Below are 6737 nucleotides of genomic sequence, written 5' to 3'. Positions count from 1 at the left end.
CCTCCCAAAGTGCTGGGATTACAGGCGTGAGCCACCACACCTGGCCAGAAATCTATGTTTTCTTAGAACATGTGGAAGAAGGAGAAAGAAAGACAAAAAAGGAAATCTGCATTCTGAGGACCATGTCTCACCCAGGGTGACATCAGGAATGGTGCTAGCCTCTGCAACATAAGACCCAGTCTGAAAAGCTCTACACAGCCACTAAAACTAGCAGGGGACACCAAAACTCCCAGGTGTGGAGAACTAGAACTGACCCACAACCAGATTGCCTGTGCAGAGGGCCACAATAAATGTATGTTTTATATTTTGTTGTATTATTTATTTTTTGAATAAATAATACACTCACATGGTTTCAAATCCAAGAGTTATAATTATGTATAGAGTGAAAAGTCTCCCTCCAATCCTTGTTCTCCACCTGCTCAGTTCCTGTCTACCCTGGCCTAGAGGTAACCACTGTTCTCATCTATACATCCAGCATTTCTTTATGGACACACAAGCAAAAATAGGAATGTAGAGTCTCACATTTTCTCTTTGTACACAAAAGTTAGCATGTTATACATGTGTTCTGCACCTTTCTTCCCTTAACAATCTATCTTGGAGACATTTCATATCAATTCATATGCCATTTCTTCATTTTTTTCATTGTATAAATGTATTATAATTTATGTCACCACTTCCACAATGATGGGCGTTTCGATTCTTTCCAATCCTTTGCAATGACAATCAGCTCTGCAGCGAATAATCTTGTACAAATGTACAAGCATAAAGTGTATCTCTAGGATAAATTCCCAAAAGTGGAATTGCAGGATCAAAAGTTACATACATTTGTAAACTACTATTGTTTAGTGAGGGTCTTTCTAATTAAAGAGTTAATATGAATTGCCTAATGGTGACTCATGTTCTCCAAAGAATCTGATCTTCAACTCCTGGAATGCCTTTGCAGCTGTTTTGCAGCATGAAAGACATGAGGGGACGATACTCTTTTGGTTTCCTTATGAGCTCTGCCTGACATTCATCACAAGCACAGGGACTGTGGCAGTAGCTTTCCCCAGAAAAATTTAGCATTTGGCCCAGGGTCAGACGCTTTGCCATGGAGCCACAGAAGTATTGTTGGATCACTTCTGGCTCCTTCTATGGTGGAAGTTCTCATGAGTCAGTGTGCTAACAATCACCTGGGAGTCTTGTCAAAAGTGCAGATTTCAGGCCGGGCATTGGTCGTTCAGGCCTGTAATCCCAGCACTTTGGGAGGCTGAGGTGGGTGGATCACCTGAGGTCAGGAGTTCGAGACCAGCCTGACCAATGTGGTGAAACCCTGTCTCTGCTAAAAATACAAAATATTAGCTGGGCATGATGGCGGGTGCCTGTAATCCCAGCTACTTGTGAGGTTGAGACAGGAGAATTGCTCAAATCTGGGAGGCAGAGGTTGCGGTGACCTGAGGTCGTGCCACTGCACCCCAGCCTGGGCAACAAAAGCGAAACTCCATCTCAAAAAAAAAAAAAAGGTGCAGATTTCTGCACCTCACCCCTAAACCTTTTATTTGGCAAGTCTGGGATGGAGTCCTAGACTTTACATCTTTAACAAGTGCCTCAGGTGATTCAATGCAGGCAATCCTTGGACCGCATTTTGAGAAACACTGAGCTGTCGAATGGAAGGGGCTTAGCATGGGTGAGGGCTGGGAAGGTCAGGATGAAGGGTCAGCTAGATCCTAACGTTCTCTCCTGGAAGATGAGGTTTTATTTATGATTACTGTTCTCACAATCTGGCTTTGGTTAAATACCAGATTTCTGAGCATCATTAGAAAGCAGAGTCTGAATTGGCAGTAGGCATGTAGGAAGGAGAAATGCTGAAAAAGACAGATTGTAGCCATGAAGGGCTAAGTTGGGTGACCTTGGAGGACCTTTGTATTTATTTCTGAGACAGAGTCTCACTCTGTCATCCAGACTGGAGTGCAGTGGCATGATCATAGGTCACTGCAGCCTCCACCTCCTAGGCTCAAGTGACCCTCCCACGTCAGCTTCCTAAGTAGCTGAGACTACAGGTACACACCCCCACGCCTCGCTAATTTTTTTGGTATATTACCCAGGCCCTTTTTAAAAAGAAGCTGCTCTAGTTTCCTATGGCTACTATACCAAATTACACAAATTGGATGGCTTAAAAACAACAGAAATTTATTCTTTCACAGTTCTGGAGGCCAGACGTCTGAAATCAGTAACACTTAGATGAAATCAAGGTGTCAGCAGGACCAAGCTCCCTTCAGAGGCTCCACGAGGGATTTATTTCCTGCCTCTTCCAGCTTCTGGTGGCTTGTGATCATATCACCCAAATCTTTAAGGCCAACATTTTCAAATCTCACTGTTCCGTCTTTACATCACCCTCTCCTCTGTTTGTATGAAGTCTACCTCTGTCTCCTTTCTGTAAGGATACATGTGATTGCATTCAGGGACCACCCAGATGATCCAGGATCATCTCCACATGTCAAGAGCCGTACTTTAATCACATCTGCAAAGGCTTTGCCAAATGAGGAAACATTCACAGGTTCCAGGGAATAGGATGTGGGTCTTTTGGGGGGTCCTTTTTCAGCCTATCACAGAATCTTTACTGAATCTGCTTTTTTGAACTCTACATAACAAGCTAAAAAAAGTAACCACTGTTAAGCCCTTTGGGGGCCCTTATTGCCTCCCCATTGACAGGTTAGGTAAGGACATGATACAACCTTGGCCAAGAGCACCTGAGATGGGATCTCAGGGCTTTCAGAGATGGTTGCCCTTTCTTGTGGATATTGTTGGCTCCACACATGATGCCTGTATGAGACTCGTCGAGTTTCCAACTCTTCTAGCTTAGGAGTTGCCTGCCTTACACTGCCCTGGATTGTGTGACAAAGAGTTTAAGCCACTTCAGTACTGGGGTTTCTGCTCATTGCAGGGGATGGATTGAGAATAGAATCAGGCACTGCTGGCCTTAAGCACCAAGTGCAGGAGCCACCTGTGTTCCCAAGGCATGTGCTTCAGTTGGTGCTTTGTCACAGTCATTTACTGGCAATAGTTTAATAGGGAAGGGAAGGCTTTTGTGGGGAGTCCTGACTTTGCTTCAGAGAGGACAGCAGAATGGTAGGGAGTAGGTCAAAATTCAGGTGCGGTCTCATTTGCATTGTTGCCCAAGAGCTTCCTGGAAAGAGTACAGAGCTCTGTGGGCCAAATCTTGTGGCCTAGATATCATGACTACATATTGGGCCTAGAGCTCAGCCTGAGGGACCATAGTTGCTGTGACAGCCTCTAGTAGTTCCTGGAGCAGCAGGAATAAAGTCTCTTGTTTAAAGGATGTCCCACACTCCTCAGCAGTGTTGAGAAGAGGCGGTCTCCAGCACCTGCCCAGGAGACTGGTCTCGAAAGTCTAGAAACCAGTAATCAGATGTCACTGACTGTAGGATACCAGTGGAATGATATTCTACTAGGAAACAAGCATTTATAAAAAAAATTACAAAAATGTAAACTGGTAACTGTGATAAATGCTTAAAGCTGACATCTCTGATGGTGTCCATCTAGACTAAGCTTGATTCTCTCCATTTCAAGACCACTGGGTCAGTCCTCAAATCTGTGTCCTGAGGGCTCGAGGTAATCACAGCAACTGGCCCTGACTTTTCAGTGGACAGATGGTTATCATGTCTGCTCCTTTCCTTTTGTGCTGTTATGACTAATCTTTTTTTTTTTTTTGCCTTTGAGACATGGTCTTACTCTGTCACCAGGCTAGAGTACAGTTGTGCAATCACAGCTCACTGCAGCGTCAACCTCTTGAGCTCCAGCCATCCTCCTGCCTCAGCCTCCCAAGTAGCTGGGAGTGCACCAGCATACCCAGCTAATCTTTGTAAATTTTGTAAAGATGGGATTTTGCCATGTTGCCATGCTGGTCTCAAATTTCTAGGCTCAAGTAATCCTCCTGCCTCAGCCTCACAAAGTGCTGGGATTACAGGTATGAGCCATCCCACCTGGCCATCACTAATCTTAATATATCTATTCCTGCTCCTTGTCATTGAGTGGACCTGGAGACTGAGGGCTGGAAGAGCAACTGGAATTGCTGTAGTGCCAAGTATATCCCCTTTCATGTTGATGCCACCCTGGCCAAGGTATCATTCTTGTGTGGCAGCCAAGAGAAATCTTTTCAAAAAGAAGCTGGAACTCTAGTCTTGTGGCTGCCAGTTGTCTTCAGGTCCTGGCCTTTCCTGCCCCTAGGCTCATCTCTATCCAGGACTGCCTGGAAGTCCAGCTCATCCAGTTCAGAGGTAACAAGCAATGTTATTGTAGCTTTATGTAAAATAACCAGAAAGTAGAAATGACCCAACTCTGTATTGACAAGAATGGATCAACATCCTGTTGCATCCACGCAATGGAATCCTAGTGAGTATTAAAATACTGACACAGGAAACCATGTAGCTGAATTTTAAAGCACTGGGTAAGTAAAGGAAGCCAGGCACAAAAGATAAAATACTTGAAGTTTTATTTGACCTCCAGGAAAGGCAGTAGCACAATGACAGAAAGCTGGGTCTGGGTCTGGGAGGGGATCAATTGCCAAGGGCATAACACAACTTTTTGTGGTGAGGAAATTCTTCTTCTTCTTTTTTTTTTTTTTTTGAGATGGAGTCTTACTCTGTCACCCAGGCTGGAGTGTAGTGGCATGATCTTGGCTCACTGCGACCTCTGCCTTACGGGTTCAAGTGATTCTCCTGCCTGAGCCTCCAGAGTAGCTGGCATTACAGGTGTGCACCACCACGCCCAGCTGATTTTTGTATTTTTAGTGGAGACAGGGTTTCACCATGTTGGCCAGGCTGGTCTCGAACTCATGACCTCAAGTGATCCTCCTGCCTCGGCCTCCCAAAGTGCTGAGATTACAAGCATGAGCCATTGCACCTGGCTGGGGAAATTATTCTGTAACTTGATTTTGGTGGTGGTTTTATGATTTTATCTACTTATTAAACTCATTGAATTATACACTTAAGAAAGTAACCACTCTGAAAAGGATAATACTGAGTTTGAAAACCAGTAGTCTGAAAAAGATGGTACCAAGCTTAAAAACCAAATGCCGTAGAATATCCAAGTATCCAGGAAGAGCATCCTCCTAATGTGATTGATTTTATGGAAAAGAATAAGAGAAGAATGGAGCATGATAAAGAATTCAAACATTATCTTCCACATTGGGGACCACCAAAATGAATAGCTCAGTCTAGTGTAGGAGGTAGGTGCTACACAGGCTGACTTTCTAATGAGGTCCAAAAATCTTGTATTTCACTCCAGCTAGATTGTGAAAATAGTAATAGTAACCAGGTCTTAGCCTGGGTTTCTCAGAAAGTGGAGGCTTATGAGCTATCCCTTGATTGGAGAGTGCAGCCAGGGAAGCAGGGTGAGAGGAAAGAGGGGTAAAGCAGGGGAGGAGGGCTAGCAACCACTTAGTATCACATGCAAATGATGCTTCACCTCAAAGAACTCTGCTGAGAAACCACAGGAACCCTAGGGGTAGGAAGGGATCAGAATTCATCTACTGGCTTCTGCTTCCCATAACCAAAAGTTAGCTCTGGGTGGGCACCAGCCACCCTGCCATTGTGACCTGCACAACGTGAGTGCTTAGCAGGCTGCAGCAAGAAGACACTTGCTGCAGCCCACCAGAACTGGTTCCAGTGGCAGCTGAGATGGAACAAGGCCTTGCCCCAGAGGTGGGTGGAGCAGAGAGGATCTGAGTTGGCACATTAAGAGGGATTATAAATAACCTGTATATTGACAGAGGTCAGTAGTAAGTACAGGTTGTCAGAAAGACAAAACATGCATGTCATTGGATCATTCTTATGTAAAGGATGCCCCCAAAATGTCAGTACAGCCAGTATATGTGACAGTGAGACCGGCAACATTTTCTAAGATAGGGAGAGGGGCAGATTCCTGGCCTGAATTTTACCAAGAAGTCCACAGTTGTAGGTGAGAACGTCTGAATGAGTGAGGGTTGTATCAGACCTTCTGGGCCCATGAATGTCTCCCTTCAGAGCAAACAGTCTATATATTGACTCATCCAATGATCCATCTACCCACCCACCCACCTACCCATTGACCTACCCATCCATCCATCCATCATTCCATCCACCCATCCATCCAAGGCTGGAACAACTGTACTCGTAACTTTGTAGATGGGTGCCTGAAACCATCTCATCTGAGTCAGATACACCTCACCAGTCTCAGAGCTCTATCATGTAAAAATAGGATCATAGGCCATGCAGGTAAAAGCAGACTCCCCAGCCACCACCCTCAGACCTTAAGAATGAGTACAGCCCAATGCCAGAGCATTCTTAAACTCAGGTGAGGAACCAGAACGGCGGTGATTTTCTCAGCTGTTTCCGGGAGTCATGCTAACAAGTCCTCTCACCTATACAATAGGGGGTATCCTGCACAATTATAAATTAGTGTGGGAGTTTCAGGTCCAGGATTCCATCATCCTTCCTTCTCTCTAGGTTTTTGACTGAGGGGATGGGAAACAATGTGTCTGTTAATGTATTAATACCAGGAAGAGGGTGCACAGTTTTTGTTAAGAGCTGTAGTGGAGAATGCAGTCGAGATCAGAGGGTTGACACAGGTCCTCTAGAGTCTACCTTTATTCCTCTTAAGTCTAAGAATCCAGAGACCCCATGAGGATGGATGAGAAGCTGGCACCAAGAGAAAGAATGCCCATCTGGGTGATGAGGGCAGCTGGTCTCATCACCCAG

This window comes from Piliocolobus tephrosceles, chromosome 2, assembly GCF_002776525.5.
Source record: "Piliocolobus tephrosceles isolate RC106 chromosome 2, ASM277652v3, whole genome shotgun sequence".
NCBI lineage: Eukaryota > Metazoa > Chordata > Mammalia > Primates > Cercopithecidae > Piliocolobus > Piliocolobus tephrosceles.
This window is presented reverse-complemented; position numbering follows the sequence as displayed.